We start from the raw sequence: 27,000 nt of genomic DNA, 5'->3' as shown, positions 1-27,000 counted from the left end.
TAGAGTCTACAGTTCCTTGTGACAAATGGCAAGCATCTGAAAAATGGTCAGCTAGTTTAAAGACATAGCCTGTGGTCACTAGGCAGAGCAAAGCATCACATCGAAATAGCTATTGAATCCCTGGCCTTGGTGTTAATAAGGCCATGCACTACCCAAAGGAACTAACCGTCCATAAATGAATTTCAAACTACAAAAATTGAATAGGTCTCCTTGAGTTAGAAATAGGCCATTGTTACTGTTGATAGTTAGACTGTAATACAGGTGTTCTAAATAATTCATTCATGCTACAATATTCTTCATCTACTAAAGAATGGGAAGTTCCAGGATTTAGAGGGAACAGGCTTTTAGTTAACGTGAGTTTTATGTTACGACCTGTGCTAAGCACTGAGAATATAGGATAAATAAAATCCATTCCTGCTCATCAAAGAACTCATCATCTAAGACTAGGATCAGACATAAAACAAAGAATTATTCTGTTTTATGGTTAAAGAGACAATGGGGGTAAAAAGCATAGGGAATTGTAGAAACTCAGAGCTCTAAGCTAACTGAGAGTTGGCAATTCTTCCCAGCAGAAAAGGGCCTTGAGCAGAATAGTTAACAATGCCTAGGAATTGGCCAGGTAGAGAGATTGAAGAAAAAGGTACCGAACTAGGAAGCATAAAGCAAACCCAGGAAGCTCAAAACATGGGGCTGGAGTGATATACAGTGAGCAGAGTGCTTGCCTTACACACACTGACCTGGGCTCAATTTCTAACATCCCATATAGTCACCCTAGCACTGCCTAGCACTGCCATCCTGAGAATTGCCAACTGTGGCCTAAAAACAATCATGAATCATGAAATCCCATTGATCGTTGAATTTCTCGAGTGGTCTCAGTAACTTCTCCATTCGTCCTAGCCCTGAGATTTTAGAAGCCTCTCTCTACTCGGCCTTCCCAATGATGCCGCATTTGAGGCTCTTTCAGGATCAGAAATGAGACCCAGCTTGTTACTGGCTTTGGCATATGAATACACCATGGGAAGCTTGTGAGGCTCTCCTATGTGGGCAGGAAACTCTCAGTAGCTTGCAAGTTTCTCCCAGAGGGAGAAGTAAGTTATAAGACCTCCAAAGCCTAGCCACTGCCATGCTCAAGGCCCCTCTCCACACATTCGGAGAAGCCTCATGCATAAAAGTACCCGCAGAGGAACCCAGGTGTGCATAATCCCATCAAGGACCAACATCCAGAGACTTAAAAGCAAGCTCCCAGAAGAGAGCGATGTAGAGAGTCTCTTGCCCGAACACCTGGTTGTCTTCCCCGGGGCCCTTCAGGGGGGATGGGCTCCAGCTTCCCTCCCTGCCCCCGAGCAGAGGTCTAAAAACAAATAAAAAAAACAATTTGGAACATAAATCTACAAGTCATGGAGCTTTGGTAATGTATAAAGTGGGAAGCAGAGAGTGGTAAGAATGAAAATAGAAAAGAATTCATGGGTCAGATGATGTAGGACCTTATGGACCTCATAAGGAAATCAGCTATGGCTCACCACTTGTTTTTGTATAATCCACAAGTTAAAAAATAGCTTTTTCCATCTTAAATTGAGTTTTGAATATTTATATAAGTACCTACATGCTTTCTCCAATTTAGGAAAATTTTGCTCATCCCTGAATTAGAATATACTCTGAAGTTGGTAGAGTGCGAAGAATGTAGGCTTGGAAATAAACTCAGGAAATATACTAGAGTCAGGAAACAGCTGAAAGAAAGACTTTTGGGGTGCGAGATGAGATATATTAGCACTAAGATAATGGTAAAGAGGAAGTAGAGAAAAGTAGATTTCTAAGAAGGAACTTGAGTTGTTTCGTGGCTCTGTACTTTAGAAGGGCTCAGGGGATCATGTGTAGTACTGAGGATCAATTGCGAGTTGGCCTATCCCCTGCATTGCTCTGCTACTGCCTTGATCCTATCCCTCTCCTTCTGACTTTACTCAGCAAAGCATGATATTCTCTAGTTCCATCCATGTTGTTGCAAATGGCATGATTTTGGTAGATTTTGTTAAGTTCTTTTTTAGAGCTGCATAGTATCCCATTGGGTATGTTTTGTGTGTGTGTGTGTATGTGTGTGTGTGTGTGTGTGATGTGTGTGTGTAAAATAAAGAATCTTAAGAAGGAAGGCAGATCAAAAATATTTTCAAGAACTTCCTAATTGTTAAAGAATAAAAAGTTTTTAAAATCCCAATCAGGGTCTGGAGAAATAGTACAGCAGGTAGGGCGTTTGCCTTGCATGTGGCTGACCCAGGTTCGACTATCAGCATCCCATGTGATTTCCTGAGCACCGCCAGGGGTAATTCCTGAGTGCAGAGCCAGGAGTAATCCCTGTGCATCGCCGGGTGTGACCCCCACAAAAAGAAATCCCAATCAGGGGGCTGGAGAGATAGTACAGCATTTGCCTTGCATGCAGCCAACCCAGGTTTGATTCCTAGCATCCCATATGGTGCCCCGAGCACCGTCAGGAGTAATTCCTGAGTACCAAGCCAGGAGTAACCCTTGTGCATTGCCGGGTGTGACCCAAAAAGCAAAAAAAAAATGCGAAAAAGAAAGAAAGGAAAGAAAATCCCAATCAAATTTGGTACTTGAGATGACTTAAGTTATAAAATTTTCCATAGAGGAAAGACTAGATAAAATTTCCCCTCATAATTTCTGTTTAGCTTACTGAAGTTACTTTTATCTTAAGTTCATAGCATTAAGGACCTTACTGTAATTTGTAAGAAGCAAAAGAGCACCACAAAGATATTTAAGGACCTGGATTAATGAATGGATCAAGACCTCAATTGTTATATTTGATTTATCTTAAAATTAGTGTCTCAATAAGAATAATAAATATCTCATACAGTTTACTCAAAGTATCATAATATCAACAGTTTAAAATAAATTGCAATTGAAAATAAAAGAGGCAGATGATATAAATAAGAAGGCTTACAACGAATATTTCTACTTCTAGTAGTAAATTCTGGGAAAGTGAAAACCAGTTATTAAGATAGAAAAGCAAGCTAATCTTTTTAAAAGGATGTTGTAAATTAACCTGTAGGTGAGTTAATTAATAGCTTTTCTTTGCTTGCCCACAATCTCAATCTCTCTACAAATAAACCCTCGGCCTTAGCAGTGAAACCTGACTTTGTTCCCTTCTTATGGTTCTGGAGAAATGCCAGTCATGCGCAGCTCTAGAGACCTACCCAATTGGAACCCTCATCTCCTGCCCTACAATGGTGACCTTGGGGTGTACTCCTGATCCAACATGATCCAATAAGAATCAAACTTGCATGTGTACATGTCTTAGCTAAAAAAAAAAAAAAAAAGGTCCTTCTCTTTCCACAGACCTGCTAAATCAATAAGGTGTTGCTGTGAGCCTCTGGCGAGAACATTTGCCACTGTGGCTTCCTGAAAATGAAGTTTTCGGAGAAGAAATTTGAAGCCAAAAGAGGTAGAGAGGTGTCTTCCTGGTGCCATAATTTACATTGTCAGGAGCAAGACCTGGATATTTCAATTACAACAAAGAAATTTTACTTTTACCTTAAACCAGATTGATTTAGGATGCCAATTGTAATAATAATAAAATAACTATAACATCAACAGATTAAGCCAAAGATAAGAAAGTAAAATCAAAAGATCCAAAGATAAGTAAGCTATAGTAAGCCAAGGGAATGTTACTCACTTTATCCCAAAATGATTACCTTTATGTATGTTCCAAAATGTGATCATTAACTCTATAAAGGGTTATTTGTACTACAACAGGGGAAACACTCAATGTGATCAAGCGGACTTTATTGTATCAAGTCAAGGATCACTCCAGAAACCCAAAGCAGAATTTGAGAGGTTAGGCGTCACAGTGGAGGAAAAACAATTAGGGGGAAAGTGGAGGGGGCAGTGTGAAGAATAATGACAGGGGTCTATTTTTGGTGGTGGAACAGCACTGGAAATTTGATGGTCAGAATGGTGACAATTATACACATATGTAGCTTTGTGAGGTTAAATACTTGAAATTCTGCAATGTTGTGAATCAATGAAAAAATTTAAGTTGACCTTCTTATGATTATTGAGTAGATCAGAACTAAAGTTTCAAACGAATGCATAGAGTAGAAAGAACATAACTTTTCTTTTTCTTTTTGGGTCACACCCTGCATTGCACAGGGATTACTCCTGGCTCATACACTCAGGAATTACTCCTGGTGGTGCTCGAGGGACCATAGGGGATGCTGGGAACTGAACCTGGGTTGGCCAGGTACTAGGCAAACACCCCGTCCACTGTGCTATTGCTCCAGCCGGGAAAGAACATAACTTTGAAACCAACTATGGATTTAAAATTCTAATAGCTAAACTGCTTTTTTTTTTCAACACATAGCCAGCAGACTTTCTCACTGTCTCATAGAGTTAGATTTAGAAAATACTGAAATATTTAAAGGAACTATGCATTAGTAAAAGTTCTTGTTGAATGTATCAAAATACAGTTGCCTGATTTCTGAGCATGTTTGTGCTTTCTGCAGTCAACTCAATGGCTTTTTGGAAAGCCAGATGTAGAAAAGTGATTCACTATAGGGGCTGGAGAGATAGCACAGTGGGTAGGGCGTTTTCCTTGCACGGGCCGACCCGGGTTCGATTCCCAGCATCCCATATGGTCCCCTGAGCACCGCCAGGGGTAATTCCTGAGCACAGAGCCAGGAGTGACCCTTGTGCATCGCCGGGTGTGATCCCCCCCCCAAAAAAAGTGATTCACTGTAGTAGCAAATTAAAGAGTACAAAACTGCCCAATGAGAACAAAGACATTTGCATCCAGAATGGAAATGCCTTCTCTTAACTGCTGCTATCTTTGCTGAACATTTATGTTTGTGTTTTGAACTCTCATGTCTTCATAAAGATGGGGTTGTTGATAGATGTGAATACTCTTTGAATATTTTCCTTCTTTTCCTATATCAAATTCTTGAGTTCTTAAGTTTCATTTACAATTGGCATGAAGACCACTTCTTTTTCAAACACTTAATCTACCAAGTACCACAAGTCAAAATAAGAATTTCTTTAAAGAAAGAATTCAAGATGGAAAGAGCTTTACATAGAACCATCAGATCATTTTAACCCATAAAATGTCAAATGAGGAACCCCCATAAAATTACTAATCAAAACTTAGACCTGGGAAGTACAATTAGTTCGCCTTCCAGTGTAGTTCAAAACTGCAGGCTTGGGGAGACTGAATACTTAAAGGCTTAGAAGCATATGAGTTTCAGAAGTGAAATCCCTGAGGAAATAAGCCATAAATTAAAAGGATTTGGGAATTAAATATACTACAGGAAGAATGAAAAGAAAATTGATTTCATTTTTATTGAAGTACCTGCTAAAGTCTGCTAGAAATATCTCAATAATAATAATGTTATAAATTAAGTTTGATTTATAAATCACTCTACACATCTCCAAGAAGTGCCTTCCACAGAGGCAAACTAGGGATGGGGGACAGAAGGCGGTATGCTGGGGACATTGTTGGTTGGAAATGTACACTGGTTCAGGGACAGGTGTTGGAACACTTTATGACTGAAAGACAATCATGGACAACTTTGTAACTGTTTATCTCATGGGTGATTTAAAAAATAAAATTCAAAAATAAATAAAGTTGATTAGATAACAAAAAAGCTATTTTCAATATATATATAGCATTTGAATTTTTGAAGGTTGAAAAATGTAAATGTTTAATGTATACTAAATCAGTCAAAATAAAATATCTCAAATCAGGTTTCTCAGATTCAGATGTACTCATCAACAATTGAATGAAGAGATTTGGTATTTGGGGTAGAGACAGGGAAGGAGACTTAGTCAAACTAGAATGCATATGCCATATTTTTTAATGTATCCATCATTTAATTTCAGTCATGTTGTAAATGAGATTAATTAAAGAGAAGTTAGAAATTCAGGGTTTTTCATGTCAAGGTCTTCCATTTTTTGAACATTGAAAAACATTTTTCAATGTTTTATTTATTTATTTATTTATTTATTTATTTTTATTTTATTGAATCACCATGTGGAAAGTTACAAAGCTTTCAGGCTTAAGTATCAGTTATACAATGCTCGAACACCCATCCCTTCACCAGTGCACATATTCCACCACCAAAAACCACAGTAAACCTCCCCCCTACCCCCTCCATCCCCCTAGCCCCCCACCCTGCCTGTGTAGCTGATAAATTTCACTTTACTTTCTCTTTACTTTGATTACATTCAATATTTCAACAAAATCTCACTATTATTGTTTGGAGTTCGCCCCCCCAAAGTCGGACCTGCTGGAAAAGAAGTATTTGATAATTTGTTTTCCATTGCTGAGAATGAGGAGATATGAGGTTGTGTGGCCACAATAGCAGCTGCGAGATTTTGGATTTCTGTATTTTAGTATAAAAAACATTTTAAATGTTTTAAGTAGACTAAATCAGCCAAAATAAAAGATGTACGTGGCTATATCAGTCCCATGGGCTACCATGTTGAGAATTCTAAGAAATGAACCCAAAATGCATAAGTTTTGGGCTCTTTGAGGACTGGGTTATAAGTCAGTCATGAAACCATGAAAGAAAAATGATCTAAACTTTTATTTTATTTTAATTTATTTTTGCTTTTGGGGTCACATGCAGCGATGTTCAGAGGGTTACTCCTGGCTCTGCACTCAGGAATTTCTCCTGGAGGTGCTTGGGGGACCATATGGGATGCTGGGAATTGAACCCGGGTTAGCCACGTGAAAAGCAAATACCCTACCCACTGTGCTATCGCACCAGTCCCTGATCTAATTTTTAAAAACATTAGTTGCCTTCTCTGTAAATGCAGAATAAAAGCATTTTCCTTCTCTGGTTGTTTTAAGGATTACATGGAGTCTGGAGACATATTTCAGGATAGAAGAGGAGAAACATGTAAACTACCACCGCTACTATATATGTATGTGCCTATACATACATATATACACAGAGAGAATCATATATTCCAATTGCATAATAAAAATCTGTGCATCCAAATAAAAGTACAATGCTTTGAATTTTAAAACATTAAAGAATATTAAACACAAATGTATGAATTAAGGTATAAAATGGGATATTTTGAGTTATAATTTATAGTAGTGAAAAATTGACTCAAAAATGTAATCATCTTTGAAGATAAAAGATAACAAAATTCAATACCTCTCTCCAAAACCTGGGGGTCAGTTATTTCTTATAACAGTATTTCTAAACTTTACATTATTGCCCCACCTATCGGTTTGCTTTTTCGTAATCCCATTTCCCACAAAATGTAATATTACAGACAATTGTTTATGTAATATATATGTTTTACATATAAAACAGTAGACTTTTTGATAAATTGTTAGAATTATTATTACGTATTCCTTTTGAGAAGTATTAACAGTATTATCATAGTTTAGATAACATAATTAATGTTAACATTTTGGTTTTTATGCTTCACAAAATTACTTCACTCCCCCTACTAATAAAGTATCCAAACCAATATACATATGTAGTTTCTAGTCTTTCTCTTTATTCCCCCACATCCCTCTCCCCACCTGCCACACAAACACACAAACACACATTACACCCCTACATAGTAATCTCAGTTCTGTAAATGCAAGTCCGAGGGTTTTTGTTGTTTGAAATTGTGAAGGAATAGTTTTGTTTCTCTATTTCTCATAGATGAGTGAGTGGTCTCACTTTTGCCCTTCTCCCTTCTGACATATTTCACTTGACATGATAACTTCCAGCTCCATCCAGAATGCTGAAAACCATGTATTTCATTTGTTTCTTATAGCTGTAGATTTCCATTGTGTGAACATGCCTCTCAGCTTCCTTATCTATTCATCGTCATTGGGCATTTGGAGTGTATCATTAGTTCTAGTGTCTATGGAATATAGTATGGAGATTTCTCAACAAAGTAAGTATAAAGCTTCCATGTGACCCAACAATTCTACTTCTTGACATCTACTTCCAAAGCATACACAAAAAAACAATTCTAAAATATATATGCATATTTCTGTTAATTTTATATTGTTAAATGTTGATGTTTGCCAAAGGCATCTAATAGTCTATGCAATCTCTACTAAAACTCAAGTAACATTGTAACAGAAATTTTAAAAATCTTAGGAACTGGTGAGATAATACAGGAGTAAAAGCTCATGCATTTAATGTGCTCAGCCTTGGTTTGATTTCTAGTGCCAGTTGGCCCGAGAGCACTGCTGGGCACAGTCCTGGAGGCCCCTGCGTCCTCCCGTCAGGTGTGCTTCTGGAGGCTCCAAGCACTGCCTGAATGTCTCAGGTAGTTCTTGGATCTGTGTAGCACCCACATCATTAAGCTATTTCACTTAACCCCCAGACTGGTTGACCAAGAATCAGAAGATCAGAGATTAGCAAATCTGGAGATACCACTTCCAAGGAAGCCATATTCTCTGCAGAATATTAGCAACATCTTTGTTTTTTGTAATCACCAACTATTGGTTAAAAACTCAAGGAAATACAAACTCTGGGTGGGAAAAGTCCAAATTGAAAAATTATCTTTGCTCTAACTCATTTTTTAATGAGTAACAAACTTATTTTGTAGCCAAATTCCAATTGTTGTCATCTTAGCTTAAAATAATCTAAGTTCCCAAAGCCTGAAATTTAAGTTTCAGTTGTTGGTTTCAATTTTTTGTAGTGGCTTTGATGGTATGTTCACTCCAGTGTATTAGACTATTAATCAGAGAAAGAAAGGAGAACCGTTGTCTTGCAACCTCTTAGAGCTCTGAAAACTGCCTGGTACTTGACAGCCTTTTCAGTAACAGAAACATAACTTGAACTGTGAGGACATCAGACAATCCTGCCCCTGGAGGAAGTCTCTGTGGAAGATGTCAAAACAATTGGATTTAAAAAGACCCCTGGGGCTCAAGTGATAGCAGAGCAGGTAAGACACTCACCCTGCATAAGGCTAACATGGAATAGTCCCCAGCAACCCAGATGGTCCCTCCAGCCCAGTCAGGAGTGAACCGTGAGAACAGAGTCAGGAGTAAGCCCGAGTGAGCCCAGCAGCATGTGACCCAAAATCCAAACTGGGGGAAGGGGGAGAAGAGACTCCATGATTATTAACAAGCTAAAAAAAATTAAGAATTATAAATCAGTGTTGCCTGGCTTGCCTAGAGCTTTAACTTTCCAATGAGTATTCTTTATTGAGAGAATTCCAGCCCTCAGGTTTAAGGGCTGGGAAAAAAACACACAAAAAACTTCTGTCTATTATTATGCTGAGAAAAACTCTACAATAGATCTTATCTTGTCCTTCCTTCCTTCCTTCCTTCCTTCCTTCCTTCCTTCCTTCCTTCCTTCCTTCCTTCCTTCCTTCCTTCCTTCCTTCCTTCCTTCCTTCCTTCCTTCCTTCCTTCCTCCCTCCCTCCTCCCTCCCTCCCTCCCTCCCTCCCTTCCTTCCCTCCCTCCCTCCCTCCCTCCCTTCCTCACTTCCTTCCTTTCTTCCTTCCTTCCCATTGGAGTGGTACACTGGAGCCAGAGATGACCTTAGCAGTATAGAAATCACATTTGACACACTTGGCAATGTGCCCCAGTACCTGGGATTCAAATCTTGGCCCCATGCAATCTAGGCAGTCACTCTACCACTGAGCCACATCTGTGCCCCTTTAATCTTGTTTTTCAATCAATCTGAAGTCCTCAAGGTGGCAAATTGTTTTTAGCAGAGTTTCATACACGAAGTTTTCCAGCACCACAACCTTCACCCAAGTGTTCACTTCCCTCCACCATTGTCCTAGTGTCCTTCCCACAACTTTTCCCTAGATTTTGTTTTTGCATTTGGGTTGTGACTTTCCTTTCTTCCTAAAGCAGTAGAGTTCAGAGTCTACTCAAAGGGCACCGGGGAAAAGAATAAATTAACAGTTTTTGTTTTAGAGGGTCTCCCTAGCAGCTTTCAGGAATCTCAGGAGGCCTTGGGTTCTCACCAGCAGTTCTCAGCCAAGCTGCCCATCAGTTGAGTAGATGGACCCACGGATGTGATGCTGCCAGTGTCCTGCAGTGCTTGGTACACCTGGCCACCCCAGCAGTGCTGAGGGTTTCTCAGACCACACCTGGTGGTGTTCAGTGGCCACCAGGCTGCACCTCGTGATACCCTAGGGACTGTGTGATCCTGGGAATCCAACTTGGGTCTGGGTCTGGTGTACATACTAGGTATAAGCCCTAATCTTTGTGACATCTTCTGGTCCCAATGAAAGAACTTTTCTTCCAGTCGTCCTCATGTTGTTGAATTTGAGAAAGCTAAACTTGTGAAATAACTAAGATTGTCTATTGTAAGCTTAGCTTTGGAGCTTTTACCACTTTGAGCATTTGTTTCCCTCTCAAGAGTGTCAGCATGTGTATATTTATCATCTTCTTGGTCATTTATTATTTTGAAGGGCGGGGTGGGCAGTTTGGACCATAGCCAGAGATGCTCAGGACTTACTCCTGGCTCCATACTCATGTATCACTCCCGTTGGTATTTACATTTGGCACTTGATGCTTTAATGCAGGTTTATCCCACTTGGGAATCTTTTATAGAGAATTGTATTTGGACCATGGATGGAAAACCTGGATGGACCCTGAATGAAAAGTCAAATTTTGGTGCTTTCTACCTTCACTCAGGAATTCAGTGCCTGAATTGTATTGAAGTATTAACACTCGGCTTCATTGTCATGTAGGATAAGGTGTAGGGTGTTGAGCTACTTAGAAGGCCATAATTAGGTGTAGTTGAGCTCGTGCCCTTACCGAGTCATGTTCCCTTTCTAGTCCTCTCTCCCAACATCCCCCACCCAGCCAGCCAGCTGTTTCTCATGGGAGAGCCTATTCCTTGGCTCAGGTTCTTCTGGGATAATCTGTTCTAGAAAGAATTGACCAGAGAACCTTTATCATGCTCCTTTGGAGACAGAATATTGCTATGGGGTAATGCTAGGAAGTAGGTCCACTTGGAGTTTGTTCCCTTTGGCCTTATTTTTATGAATATTTAGCTCTAAAAATACTGAACCATCAGTGATGTCATTTTAACCAGCACACATTTATTTTGGCAAGTTTTGAATAAAAGCTTATCGCAATAGTTTGGAGCCTATTTAAAAAAATATAAAGGCCTCTGAGAAATCAATAACCTTTTCTCTGAAGTCCTAGAGAAGGTGCCAACTCCGAATTTCCTTAGATGACTCTTCTGGTGGAACTTTTACTAGCTATGATTATATGGCTTTCACAGGTACCAAAATAGGAGTTATTTTGTAAGGTCAGTAATGGAATCTTGACTTTAAGAGTCTTAATTGAGGAAATCATTGATTTATCCATTAATATTTTAACCTACTTGAAAGATTAGAAAGTTAAGGCTAATCTTGATTTTGTTTGTATTTTTTTAAGATACACAGCTGAAAACTACTGAGGAGCCTTTGTTAGACACATACACAGTTTTTAAAAAATTGTTTTTATTGAATCACCATGAGATATAGTTACAGGCTTTCATGACTGAGTTTCAGTCATACAGTGATCGAACACCCTTCTCTCCACCAGTGTGTGTTTTCCACCACCAATGTTTCCAGTATCCCTGCCGTCACTCCCATCCTATCCCACCCCCTGCCTCTGTGGCAGGCACCTTCCTTCTTACTCTCTTTCTACTTTGGGACATTATGGTTTGCAATACTAATACTGAAAGGCCATTATGTCTGGTCTTTAGTCTACTTTCAGCACATATCTCTCATGCCGAGCAATCCCTCCAACCATCATTAATTTAGTGGACCTTTCTCCATCCCACTGCCTTTGCCCACAGCACATGAGGCAGGCTTCCAAACCACAGAGCGATCCTCCTAGCCCTTGTCTCTACTGTCCTTAGGTGTTAGTCTTATATTATGTTATTTTACATTCCACAAAAGACACATGCACATTTGCTTCCACTAGTAATAGTGATAAAAATAATAGCTTCGCATTTCTCAACATTGGCATTGTTGACACTGAGGGACAGGCAATTCTCTGCTGTGTGTCCTGTCTTGTTCATTCTGGGATATTTAGCAGCATTATTGGACTCTGTCTGCCCACCATATGCCAGGAACACATCCTCCTACCACCTCCCGCACAGTTGTGACTACTAAAATATTCTTCAGGCATAGACAAATGTTCCCTGGGGCCACATTATCATGGGTGAGGAACAATGATCATAAATAGTATATTTCTAGAAAATTAAAGCCAGTGTTCTGAGGTTCAAGGGTGGGAGGGAGTCTAAAGTTGTATTTCTGTTCCTTTAAGCATAATTGAAAGGATAAAAAATGTCATCTGGATTCTGGGATTATAAATAGAACACTCTCTATAAATTGGCACCGAGGTGAATAGTTGAGGTCTACTTCAAGACCAGTACAGAGCTTTTTTACACAATATCCTTCTCTGAAAGAAGTTCACATTCATAGTAAGGAAGATAGTTTTAAATGCATGTCATAATTTGTCCTGAATGATTTAAAAGACTATCTGAGAACTTGGTAGATCAAATCTAACTACTGATTAAACAGATTTCTCCCTAACACTTTTGGGTCAACTTCTCTTTACTGCCTTAAAGAAAAAAGAAGGTCGTAAACATCTGCTTTGAGGCCTTGGAAACTTGAAAAGATTAAAATCAAAAATAAGAAGAAAATAAACAGAGGTTCTTCTTACCATCTGTTTCCTAACAGTCTCTCACTTCAAATTATTACAGTTATACAGAAGAACAGAAATTTTAAGTCTTTGAATCCCCAAAGTAAGCCAGTAAAGAGGCCTTTGTGGATAACTTTAAAGACAGTGAGGATTACACTAAATCCTTTTTGTTTTAGATCCAATTCAAAGCATGTCTTTCTAGTCTCTTGGTGATGTGTGTGTTCGACTGAAGCACATTGGCTGCCAGGCAGCTCGTACAACATCAGGCCTCCATCCACTTAGGTAGAATCTGAGAGTGAGAAGGACTGGACCCAAACAGAAATCCTGGTTTAGCTTGGATTCTTAGTAAACATTTTAGAAAACAATCTGGAGGACACATAGCTTTATTTTATTTTGATGCATTTTATGGCATAAGAGCATCTGCTTTTTTTTTTTTTTTTTTTTTCGCTTTTTCGGTCACACCCGGTGATGCACAGGGGTTGCTCCTGGTTCTGTACTCAGGAATTACCCCTGGCGGTGCTCGGGGGATCATATGGGATGCTGGGAATCTAACCCGGGTCGGCCGCGTGCAAGGCAAACGCCCTACCCGCTGTGCTATTGCTCCAGCCCCAAGAGCATCTGCTTTAAACTAAAAAGTCAAAACTTAAAGAGTTGGACATTTACCCTTTATTATAGATATCAACTGCTAGGAAAAAAATGGAATTTGAAATTTTAGGCAATCTCAAACTGCAAAATCTGAGTCACTATACTTAGAAATGATGATGTAGGGGCCGGAGCAATAGCACAGCGGGTAGGGCATTTGCCTTGCACGCGGCCAACCCGGGTTTGATCCCTGGCATACCATATGGTTCCTGGGTGCAAAGCCAGGAGTAACCCCTGGGTATTGCTGGGTGTGACCCAAAAAGAAAAAAAAAGAAATGATGATGTTACCCCCCCTTTTGTTCTACAGTAAAGATAATTCCTTCCCATTTCTAGAAGACTTCCCAGCCTTTAGCAGGGAAGCACTGTCAGTTTTCCAGGTCTTCATGTTGAGCCGGACTGGAGCAATAGCACAGTGGGTAGGCCTTTTACCTTGCACACAGCCGACCCAGGTTCGATTCCTCCATCCCTCTTGGAGAGCCCTGGCAAGCTAGCGAGAGTATCCCACTCGTACAGCAGAGCCTGGCAAGCTACGCCTGGCCTATTCAATAAGCCAAAAACAGTAAGAACAGTCTCACGATGGAGACATTACTGGTGCCCGCCCGAGCAAATCAATAAACCCTGGGATGACAGTGCTACAGTGCAGTGCTACATAGATATCAAAGAGCAATCATCTTTTAAAAATTCTTTTATAAAAATTTTTGTTATCATAGTTAGGGTAACATAACTATAATAGTGTTTAACCTACACACCACCACAGTGTTCAAGACCCTCTATCAGTGTCCTTAGTTCTTCCCTTCCTTCCTGCCTTTTCCCACAATCCGCTGGTTGGTAATCTCAGTTGTTTTTTTTTTTTTAATCAAAGGGCTAGGGTTTGTTGCCACTTGATACCATCTATTCCCTTATTTTACCATTCTCTATATAAGGTGAATTATACAGTGTATTTGTCCTTCTTCCTTTTACTTATTTTCTGGATTTTAGAGCCATACCTGACAGCGCACGGAGGCTAGGTCTGGCTATGCACTCAGAGTGATCTCTGATGGTGCGCACAATATGCATTGCCTGAGATAAAACCAGGCTTGGCTTCATTAAAGGCAAGTAACTTAATCCCTGTACAATATCTCTGGCCCCTTCTGATTTATCTACCTTAATATATTATCCTCCAGTTCTATTTGAGTTGCAGCAAACTTCAAGATTTCATCTTTTATTATAGCTGCATAGTATTCTGTTGTGCATACACATCAAGTCTTCTTATTAATCTGTCATTGAACATTTGGGTTGTTTTCATAAACCAGCTTTCATACTTTGTGCTTCAGTGAACATAAGTAGGTGTATCTGTGGGTGGGGGGAGGTGGGAGGAGTACTCAGGGCTTATTTCTGGCTCTGTGCTCAAGGGTCATTCCTATTCATATATATTTTTGAATTGATGTTCTGTGTTTGGAGGGTAGATGCCAAAATGTGGAATTTCTGGGTCATATGAAATATCTATACTTTTTTTTGAGAACTTTCCCCCACACTGTTTTTTTTTCACAGAGGTTGAACCAGATGACATTACCACCAACAGTGAACAAAGGTTCCTTTTTCACTAGATCTTTGTCAATACTGGTTATTTCCAGTCTTTTTTTTTTTATGTATGCCATGCTCACTGGTGTGAATGTTATATTTGATTTGTATTTTCCTGGTAATAAGTGATGATAAACACTTTTTCATATTACTACCCATATGACTTCTTTGGGGGGAAGTGCTTACTCATCTCCTCTTTCCATTTTTTGATGGGTTTATTGTTTTTGGTTGCTGAGCTTTGTGAGTGCTTTATACTTCTTGGATATTAGCCTGATGCATTGTGTGCAAAAATATTCTCCCATTCAGTAGGATGTTTCTAACTTTAGCCTGAGTTTATTTTGACATGCAAAACCTTTATTGTGTATACACTCAGGAAAATATAGGCAAAACTCTTCGGGATATAAACATGAGAATTGTTGTCAACAATTTCACTCCACTGGCGAAAAACCAAAAATAAGCAAATCATATTTTAAAAAATTTTAGTTGCAATAATAGTGGTTTATCACAATGCTTTTTTTTCTTGTCCATGACAGTGTTCTATCTGCCTTTTATTCATCACATAGGTGGATATGAGTATGTGTTTTCATACTTGTTAAGCTATATATTTCTCAAAGATTTCCTTTTTCAAATTGAGGGATGCTATTAATATATTTGTTATGGTTCTGGAGTTAATCTACTTACCCACCCACCCCATCAAAAGCCAAGCCTGTAGGTATGGCATCTCTTAATTACAAAACGCCACATCAAAATTCTTTCGTTATTTTGTGTGTTTCTGTGGTTGAACATTTTATATATTGATATTGAATACTCCCCAGTATTTGGGTTTTTTCTTTTTTGCATTTTGAAGTTTGCTTCTCAGGCTCTGTTGTGCTTGGTTAAACATTTAAATATCCACTTTGCTTTGTTTCTAGCACTGATAACTAATGTTTGACTTGATTCTAATATCACTCATTATCTATGTAGGAACTAGCATAGTTGACAGGTAAGTGAATTATCTGGTGGTCCTAATTGTAGAGTTGCTAGATAAAGTTTCAAGTCCCAAATTCTAGTCATTATTTTACAGTGAAAGAAGGGATACCAGCATTAATCAAAGAATTTAAATGTAAAATCAGCAATCTGTTTTGGGTAGGGCTTTACAACCTCAGCACTACTATTTGGCTTAGATTATTATTTGGTGCCTCTGTGTACTAAAAACTTGGCACCACTCTTCTCTAATTTTAACCACCTAAGAAAATGTCTCCACATATAGAAAGAAAAATATCTCCCACGCCCCAATGAAAATCAAGAGGGTGTCCACAAAGAGAGAATGAGACACATGCATTCTCCAGTGTGTATAAATTTAAGTTGCAGTCTGAAGACCAAGAAAGCTTTCTCTTGGGATGATAATGCACAAGTTACAATACCAAGGATCACAGGAGTTAAAAAGCAATGAGGGAGGAGATAGAATTTTAATCATTTGTTTAACAAGTATTTAATGAATGCCTCCTAGATACTAATTTTCTTCTAGGTACCCATTTAACAGCCCAAAACAGTCAGTTTACAAAAATCTCTCTGCTTATAGATTTTTACCTTGTAGTAGAGGATTACAGTTAGTAAACTAATAAACAATAAGAGAATATAGAGCGATATTTTATCTAGAGTGAACAGGAAGTACTCTCTGAAGATTTCTTGAATGAGAAAGATCCAGCTAAGCAAAATCCTGGGAGAAATGAATTCTAAGAGAGAATATAAGAACATTCTTAGTTGCAATAAGAAAGTTTGAGGATCTCCATCTTTTTCATTTATTTGCAACCCTGACTACATATTTAGAAACTGGAGACCAGCACTGTTTAACAGCTAAGCAGTTGCTTTCATGGTATCTATTTCTGGCATTTATTTAGATACAAATGGACTTGTGCCCACATCACCATGGGTATAGTAAAAATTAAAGGTATGGTGGAATTGGATGGCTATAGTTTTTGAAACAATCTATCCAAGATCACTTTAATGGAGTGGTCTAGAGAGAAACTTCCATTGGTTAGTCCTGTTCTGTAGCTAAGAGAAAAAAAACTCTTGAAAATTATTATTGCCTATAAATCTGGTGCCCTTTGCTGAGGACCAGATTCACAAGAGTGATAAACAGCATGCAATTCCTGTTAATAGAGTCTACACAATTACTTTATAATGAACAAGGCAGCCGACAAGTTCTTTTTTTTTTTTTAAGTAATGTAGCAAACACATCCAAGGACTGTGTTTTCTAATAAAAAAGTTGCTTTGGATTATATACAGTATTTAAGAGGAGACTTTTTGTTCAACCCCCCACCCCTCATCCTCAACAGCAATGCTAGTGCCAAATGCTAGCTAGTGCCTTCTCTTCTCAGCAACCTGAATTTCCCCCAGGGATGTTGAGATTATCAACCAATTTAAAAGCGACAAGTAACCAAGGATCTTATTTTACAAAGAAAGGAACTCAGGCTGGTAATTTGAATGACTTGCCCAAGGTCATCAAACAACTTGTAACATTCAAGAACACTATTCTCTGTATTTAAGCGTTCCTTGCTCTCCAGAAAATCACGCCTTTGTTTGACACAGATTGCTCACTTTAAAAAAGGATTTTATATGCTGAAACTCTTACTACCTTTTGGTGTTGTTCATGGCGTTAAACTAGTGAGTCTCACCAGGTTGTGTTTTGCTTCCCAGAAGGCAGTGTCTGGCAATGTTACAGGTTTTCATAATAAGTGGGGAAGAGTCGGATAATAACATTACAAATCATCCTATAATGCATATGGAAACTTCCATAGCACAAAATTATCCATCCAGAATATCAATAGTGCCACATTTGAAACCGTTACTGACATTCAATGTATTCTCAATATGTAACCGTAAAATTTAAATAAATTGAAAGCCACAATAAAGATGTCAGTTCCTTTTAAAAAAAAAGTGGTAGTGAGCACAGAAGTCTGCAGAAAGCTAATGCTTTTTTCCCATACTAAGAAAATGTTGAGTTTCCCTCCCTGCCCCAAGAAGAGCCTGGGCAGCCAGAAACCTCCAGAACACAGCCACAGCCATATTCAAGGCCACTCTCCACACGCTCAGATGAGCATCACCCATGATGGAACCAGCAGAGGAACCCAGGTATGCAGCACCCATGGCTGAGACCTCCAAGCCTTCTCGGATCAGGACTGGGCCTCCTTTATCCAGATCCCCAGTTTTCCAGTACTTGGCAGTCATATCCACAAACTGCCCCCAGCGCCATGCAATCTCATCAACTGCCAAGACCCAGAGACTTATAAAAAAAAAAAAAGCTCCCAGAAGAGAGCGATGCAGTTTTTCCTGGAGCACATGGCCACATTTGCAGCTGCACGACCTCATACTCTAGCCCACTGATATACCTAAAGCAGCACACATGTGTTTGGTTTTAACATACTTGCTTTTATTCTCTTATACATGGGCTTAAAGGGCCCCAGCATGAAATCAACAACCTTTACACACTTCCTTCTTATCATAGTGGGAAGATGCTTGCTGGTTGGGTGGGTGCTTGAATATTATCTGTAATGAACTATTGTGAACTACTTTATGAAAATAAAATGTATAAAAATTGCAAAAATTTTTTTAATTGTTGGTTTTTATTCTTTTCAGAAAATTTGATTCCTGCTTTAAACAGTGTGTGGTGGGGAGAATTATTCAAATATTAAGAGTGACCCAAAATCAATCCACTAAAGTGAAGTAAGGCTATCCTAGTGGATTCATATCCATTGACTTAAGTAGATGAAATACACCTTGCTATTAAATGAAGCGCAATGCTATGGTATCTTATATGTGGCGTAATAGCATACGTGTAAATTTTGAAGAGGTGAAACAATACTATATAAAATTTTATAGATCCATACAGGAATTTAGAAGGATTCATATAGGATTCATCATAGTAGTCCTTTCTGGAAAATTGAAGATAAAAATAAAATCGAGAATAGGAGGCAAAGAAAAACTTCTATTTTTATGTAGTTTTGTTTCTTCTTATTAAAAGCAAAAGTTCCCAATCATGAGAAGTAACTGAGGATTTTTTAAATATATATTCAGAGTTATTCTGGGGCTGGAGCAATAGCACAGCGGGTTGGGCGTTTGCCTTGCACACGGCCGACCCGGGTTCCATTCCCAGCATCCCATATGGTCCCCTGAGCACTGCCAGGGGTAATTCCTGAGTGCAGAGTCAGGAGTGACCCCTGTGCATTGCCAGGTGTGACCCAAAAAGCAAAAAAATAAAAATAAAAATATTCAGAGTTATTCTGTATTTAATTTTTTTCAAAAAGAAAAAAATCTCAGATATATGCATGTATATGTATAAAAGAACATAGGAGGCTTGCAGTTATTAAAAGTCTTAGAAAAATTATCTCTGCCATTTCTCTGAAATGTTCTGGGGTCCTTACAAGTTTACTGTGTATTATGTTTGCTTTGGCAAAACAAGCAAACTGCCTTGAAACGCTTTGTACGCATGACTTAGTTTTTACAGTCGCTTATTCACAGTGTAGTTTTCTTTGCCTATCCACCGAGTTCTTATTCAGGGTAGAAGTCAACATGGTTCCTCCAAAATATTTCACTTTTTCTATATTTGTACAGATTTAGTGTGAGGGTAGGGAAGTGGAGGGGAGTAGAGATGCAAAAAGTTTTCTGAGTACATGAATGGAAGTAGAATTTTACTGATCTTATAAATATTAGAAGCAATTTAGATTATTTGATCACATGACTGAAAAGCTATTTACTTCAAATTATGTGCTCCAAAGCCAATGAATAGCATCATCATTATTTTTTAACAATGTACAACAATTGAAATCATGTAATTAGGAACATCATTTAAATCTTAGCAAGAAAACAGAAGCAGATGTTTGTCTTGGAAAAGCCCTAGGCTAATGCCAACAGGCCAAGATTCCACTTCTTCTTCCACTATTAAATAGCCATGTGCTGTTGAGCAAGTTACCTTCATTCTCTAAGCCTCAGTTTTCTGATCTGCAAGGTTAAAAAAATTGGATTGGATCCAGTTAGGGCTCTTGAGTAATATCAGTTCTTCAGATATAGTTTTTGGTTTGACTAAATGTTAAAATGGTTTCAAGTTGGATGTCAATATTTAATAATTAAGATATTTTAATAAAAATAAAGAATTCTTGTTTCTCTTGGAAAGATAAACCTTCAACACTGAATTATTACTAAGTAGTAATAATCCAAGAGATCCACAGACAAGACATTCAGTTTCACATTGCCACAATCTCCTCTATTCCCTGTTGCTATACACTGTACTTAGTGTACTCACTTATATTTAGCTTGGTCCTTCTAGGCATTTCAGACTTATTACCCCCAGACCAGTAGCTCTCTATATTCCTTTATTCCTCCAAAGTTTTATAATTTCTTGATGGTAAGCAAAAAGAGGTTCATCGAAAATCAACAAGGTATCCAAACTGAAACAGATATAAGGGAAAATAAAATAAGGCCTCCACTAAGTTGGAAGTTTCCTTCTCCTCATTTAGGGACTGAGGAGAAAAATTATGTTAAGCTAATGGAAATTTTATTTTCCTATTTGTTTCCTTTTTATTTTGTTTTATTGTTTCCTGAGATTTGGGGCCACATCCAACAGTGCTCGGGGCTTATTCCTGACTTTGTGATCAGGGATCACTCCTGGTGATGCTCAGAGGATGAAATGTGTTCCTTAGGTTTAAAACCAGGTCGGTAGTGTATAAGGTAAGTGATCTGCTATCTCTATGGTCCTGTTTTCCCCCTTTATTTAAACACCATGGTTTACAAAGTTGGTCATGATGCATTTGTTACAGCCATTCAATCTTCCAACACCAAACCCACCACCACTGTCACCTTCCCTCCACCATTGTTTCCATTTTCCCAACCATCCCCAAAATCCACCCCATTAGCAGGCACAAATTTATTGTTACAACTAAATGGATAATATAATTATAAAAAAACTTCAATAAAAGAATATTTGTGAAAATTGTTATATCTCACCATGGGGACATTAAACACTTGTCTGAGGGTTTACTAAGCTGTTGCTGCTAGTTGAACCTTCTGTGTTAATGTTCTTATTTATTGAGTTTAGTTGGCTTTTCTGTTACTTTCCCATGTAATTTCAAGATGTCAGTATTGTAGAGTTTGGACTATAGTACTGGCCTCTGTTCAAGTTGTTTCAGTGAGTGGAGTGCCAAAAACATATGATTAAACACCATTTTCCATGTAAAAAGGTTTAGGAATGACCTCTCAAAACAGTTATGCAGAGCTGGAGAGTAGTACAGGGGATAAGACATTTTGCTTTGCACACAACTGCCTGGGGTTCAATCACTGTCACTGAGTAGCCAGAGGCAAACCCTGGGCACCACTGGATGTGACCTCAAAAAGAAAACAACACAATAACAACATACAGTAGTGCATGTGTTTTTGTGAGGCCTCATTAGATTATATTAATTCTGAGATCTGGACACAAGTAAAACGAATTCGTTTAATTACACAGGTTTTATCTTTTTCTTTTCCTTTTTTTAAAAAATTTTTTATTAGTGAATCACTGTGAGGTACAGTTACAGACTTACAACCTTTCATGCTTGCGTTTCAGTCATACATGATTGAGTACCCATCCCTCCACCAATGTCTATTCTCCACTACCAGTGGTCACAGCATCCCTCCCACCACCCCCACCCCACCCTGCCTCTGTGGCAGGGCATTCCCTTTTGCTCTCTCTCTCCTTTTGGGTGTGACACAGATCCTATCTTCACAGCAAATCAACAGTTATGAAACTGCTGGTGTCTGACCTTAAGCCTCAGAAAAGATGACTTCCTATTATTGAACCAGTATCAGTGTTTTAATATAATTGTTCATTTGCCTTGCACGTGGCCGAACCTGGTTCAATTCCTCTGTCCCTCTCGGAGAACCCGGCAAGCTACTAGGAGTATCCCGCCTGCACGGTAGAGCCTGGCAAGCTACCCATGGCATACTCAGTATGCCAAAATAGTAGCAAGTCTCACAATGGAGATGTTACTGGTGCCAGCTTGAGCAAATTGGTGAACAAGGGAATGACAGTGCTATAGTGCTAGTGCAGATGAGCATAGTTAAAAGGAAGTATTTGTTTGTACTTATTTGCATCATGTAATAACTACCTAATACCTTCATGTAACAGCTGAGTCCAAAAAACACAGCATGTTAAGTTAACGAAAGAGGAGGCTTTAAGGATCTGAAAAAGCCCTGGGTTTAAAGAGGCATAAATTTCAATAAACTTTCCACATAGAGGCTACAATTACAGGCCCCCCTTTTGATTTTAATGTAGTGTATTTAGTACCTGCAGATGAGGAATGCCCGGACTTACAGAGAAAGGCATGGTACAACGATGGTACAGCAAAGTAAACTTGGAATGTATCAATAAATGACTTATTCTCATATATAGTTATCTAAATAGTGCATTAGACAGAAAACATAAAAGTTTGCCTTGAACAACAGAGTAACTACAAGTATGGCTTTTGATATGTCTGATATTATTGATTTGATGTTTTAAAAGCTCTTGTTGACAAGCTAGAAATCATGTAGCTAGAAATCATGTAGGTAGACCCAAACCTTTATCCAAATAACAAAAGTCCTTAGAATGGGTGGGTCTCAGGCATCATGGGTGATGCATTTCAGACAGAAGATCCGGGACCAATCTTAGCTCCTAAACTGTGTAAACTTAAGCAAGGCATTTCACCTTATTGGGTCTCGGAGTTTAAAATGAAAGAGAGGTGTTCACTTCATAAGGTTGCTAATCAAATGAAACTACATTCATAAAGTGCTTAACAAAATTTTGGAGTTTTTGTTCTTATTACAATGTAGCAAACAGTTACCCTCTTGCCAGACCTTCACTACAAGGGGCTGGAGTGATAGCACAGCGGGTAGGGCGTTTGCCTTGCACGAGGCCAACCCGGGTTTGATTCCCAGCATCCCATATGGTCCCCTGAGCACGGCCAGGGGTAATTCCTGAGTGCAGAGCCAGGAATGACCCCTGTGCATCACTGGAGTGTGACCCAAAAAGCAAAAAGACTTTCACTACAAAATATGCAAGCAGTTGATATCTCCTGCTATCTCAAATCTGAGTGATCACAGGAAGTCTCTGGAAAGCACAGACTTCCTGAGCTAAGAGGGCCATATTGTCACCTGTCTGTACCTTTAGTTGTAAAGTTGTACATAAACATCAAAGAAGTCTGACCGACCATATGCCAATATGACAGTAGTGGACTGAATGACTAAATAATGCTACTTTAATATAATGAATGATTTGCAAGTGTGTTTGTATGTACATATTTTTTTACTAGTAAAAAAATATTTATTAAAATACAAATATGCTGTGGGGGTGGGGAGTTCTTTCAAGTGGTACTCAGGGGGTTCACAGACCCCTCGTGGTAATTCTCAGCCAAAGTGTCTGATGACCCAGTGGGGACACTGCAGGATGTCTGCTGATTGATTGGGTTCTCTGGAGCTGGGCATCATGCGGTCATAGGCCACCCCAGGAGTGCTTGAAGCCTTCAGGCCTGTACCCTGAGAGTTCATACACATTTTAGTGTCCGGGAATGTGGATATTAAATATGTTCGTTCAGCATAGTGAACTTATAGGTAATTTTCAATATCCATTTTGCATATATTTTTTGATTGTCCACTGAGAAGCATTTATCATTAGTACAAATACACGAATGAATAAATAAATATGTAAATAAATATTTGTAAATATTTGTGATTTATATTCCTAGTAATTCAGTGACTGGATCTCATACTTCATGCATACTTCATGCATCAAAATACATATAATCACCAAAACCTGTATAAGGTGTAAGAAAGAGTACTTGAAAACAGGGACCAGGGAATTTAAGCATCAAAAAGCTTAATTTCCAACATTCTACTAAATATGAAGCAACTGCTTTTATTGATTTTTATTTATTTATTTGGTTATTGGGGCATATCCAGAGATACTCAGGGGTTACTCCTGGCTCTGCACTCAGGAATTACTCATGGTGGGTGCTCTGAAGACCAGCAGGGATGCTAGGCATTGAACCCTGGTCACTAAGCACAAGGCAAGCACCAGACCCACTGCACTATCTCTTTGGCCCCAGAGCAAATGCTTTTATACCTGAAATTCCACATTTCAAATTTGCTCCTCTTGCAGCCTATTGTCATTGTGTGCTTGTAGGAATTTGTCTTATCTCACAAGTATATTATCAGTTTCTGAAAGGTAAGACTACCTATTTATCTAATGTGTGGCAGTATTTGTTTAGTGTCCATATGAGCACTAGGTATTTAGTATCTCTTCAAAATCTTTTAAATTCAAATTGCTTTTTTCCCTTTCTCCGAATCCATTATAGAGATTTTTTTTCCTTGTTTGTTTGTGGGCCACACCAGGCAATACTTGGGCTTACTCCTGGCTCTGTGCTCAGGGATCACTCGCAGCAGTGCTCCAAGGCCATATACAGTGCAGGGAGTTAAGGGGGGGGTGGCTTAATTCAAGGCTTACTCCTGTCTATATCTATATCAAGTCTTACTCCTGTATTATATCTCTCGCCATTGACAGATTTTTAAGAATTTGTTTTGGGGCTACGCCTGATGGTGCTCAGAATTTATTCCTGGCTCTGTGTTTGGGAATCCCACCTGGTGGTGTTTAGGGAACTACAGATGGTTCCAGGGATCAAACCAGGGTCAGTGGCAATAAAGCAAGCACCTTACCCACTATACTATCTCTCCACTGACCCTTCCATCATTGCATTCTTAATGAGAATCCATTTATGGACTTACCCTACAGATCTATTTTTTTTTTTTGTGGGAGTTAAAGGAGGGGGGAGCAGCACATACTATAGTGCTCGGGGCTTACTCTCAACTTTATACTCATGGGATTCCTGGCCACACTCAGGGGACCATATGTGGTGCTGGGTTTGAACCTTAGTAGTCTGCATGCCAGGCAAGCACCCTACTCACTGTATTATGGCTCCAGCCTTAGACATGTTTCTTTCTCTTTTTTTTTAGACATATTTAACTTCATACAGAAAATGTTGTTAAGAATTTTGTGACCAGAAGTTTCAAGGATTGGGTGAGTCTGTGCTCAGATGCAGGTATTGCGCATCGCTTAAAAACTAAACATTTGTGCTCTTTTCGGCAGCACATATACTAAAATTGGAATGATACAGAGAAGATTAGCATGGCCCCTGCGCAAGGATGACACACAAATTCGTGAAGCGTTCCATATTGTTGAATGCTGACTGGTTCAGCCCCTTTGGAAAACAATATGGATCTTTCTCAAAAATTTAGAAATTGAGCTTCCACTTGATCCAGCAATACCACTTCCGAGAATATGTCCCGGAGAAGCAAAAAAGTATAGTCGAAATGACATCTGCACTTATATGTTCATCGCAGCACTGCTTATAATAGCAAGAATCTGGAAAAAACCCAAGTGCCTGAGAACAGATGACTGGTTAAAGAAACTTTGGTACATCTATACAATGGAATACTATGCAGCTGTTAGAAAAGATGAAGTCATGAACTTTGCATATAAGTGGATCAACATGGAAAGTATCATGCTATGTGAAATGAGTCAGAAAGAGAGGGACAGACATAGAAAGATTGCACTCATCTGTGGAATATAAGATAACAGAGTAGGAGACTAACACCCAAGAATAGTAGTATATAATACCAGGAGGTTGGCTCCATGGCTTGGAAGCTGGCCTCACATGCTGGGGGAAAGGCATCCCAGATAGAGAAGGGAACACCAAGTAAAATGTGGTTAGAGGTTAAACGTGGGAAAGGAGATGCGTGCTGAAAGTAGACTAGAGACTGAACACGATGTTCACTCAATACCCCTATCGCAAACCACAACACCCAAAAGGAGAGAGAGAACAAAATGAAATACCCTGCCACAGAGGCGGGGTGGGGTGGGGGTGGGGCACGGGATTGGAGGGTGGGAGGGATACTGGGCTCATTGGTGGTGGAGAATGGGCACGGGTGGAGGGATGGGTTCTCGAACATTGTATGAGCAAAACACAAGCACAAAAATGGGCAAATTTGTAACTGTACCTTCAAGGTGACTCACTAATTTAAATAAATAAATAAATAAATAAATAAATAAATAAATAAATAAAAAACTCTAAACATCTGATTCATTAGATCAACATTCCTACAAGGCAGCACCGCGCTAATAATGACACAGGCTGCCTCCTGCACCAGGGAAGAGTATATTCTGCAGACAGTCACAGTCCCCGCCTCTCTGTAGTTCACATCTGCTCCAGCTCATTCATTTGTATCACTTACTTGGTTTCTGAGTTTGTCATTCCTGAGAAGTCTGTTTTCTCACATAGTTTCTGGGATCGTATTGCTGTTTCATATTCTTTCAGGCTTCTGACCATGCTTTCTTGTAACTAGAGCAATTTTTTTCCAGAAGAGCAACTTGGGAGTGCTGCTTCCTTTAGGAAGCCACTTGGATTCCCCTTACCAAATGTTAGGGTCCTTTTGGACTTCTCTTGTATATATCATTTTACACCTTGCATAGAAGTTAAGTACTTCATCATAGGATCTTATACATTAAAATTCTCAAAACACCTGAGCCTTTAAGTAACCATCAACTATTCATATTCTTATTTTTTCCCCTAATCACAATCTCCTGGCTGCCACCTTTACTCATCTTTAGTCCCCAATTATAGTGATTTGTTTAAAATTGGTGCTGACTAGATATGCATTAAACTAAATATGAAGGAACACACAGCACTAGATCTGACACAGGAATTAAACAATTTAGGGTTGAAAAAAAATCATGGTGTCAGTGAGGTGAAGGGCAACCAGAATTGGAGGGGGCAGCGCCCAAAACAGTATTTCTCAAGAGACTCCCTTAAAACTGTATTTAAAAGTCTTAAAAGGCAGATTCTTGCCTGGGTGTCAAGATTCCAATGTTTTAGCTCCGCAGGTAGTTCCCAACACGCCAATGCCTTAGCAGTCTCTGTAGTCAGACATTTATTTTTACCTTACAGCTTTAAAAACAAACAAACAAACAAAAAACCCTCCCCTCCCACCCGGATTGCTCAGGATGGGAAATGTATGCTGAAAATAGATAAAGGACCAAACATGATGGCTTCTCAGTATCTATATTATAAACTATAATGCCCAAAAAGAAAGAGAGAGTAAGAGGGAAATTATCTGCTATAGAGGC

The 27,000-nt window shown here is 39.0% G+C and overlaps 1 non-coding gene across 1 annotated transcript; it reads left to right on the top strand.

Moving 5' to 3' along the window:
* Positions 1 to 24,947: 24,947 nt before the first annotated feature.
* On the top strand, positions 24,948 to 25,054 carry LOC129404513 (U6 spliceosomal RNA). Its single transcript, XR_008629911.1, has one exon. It is a non-coding gene; the product is annotated as a U6 spliceosomal RNA (small nuclear RNA).
* The last annotated feature ends 1,946 nt before the right edge of the window (positions 25,055 to 27,000 follow it).

This window comes from Sorex araneus, chromosome 4 (genome assembly GCF_027595985.1).
Source record: "Sorex araneus isolate mSorAra2 chromosome 4, mSorAra2.pri, whole genome shotgun sequence".
In the NCBI taxonomy this organism is placed as follows: Eukaryota; Metazoa; Chordata; class Mammalia; order Eulipotyphla; family Soricidae; genus Sorex; species Sorex araneus.
Note: the sequence above shows the minus strand (reverse complement) of the source record. Positions and strands in the feature narration are given on the sequence as shown.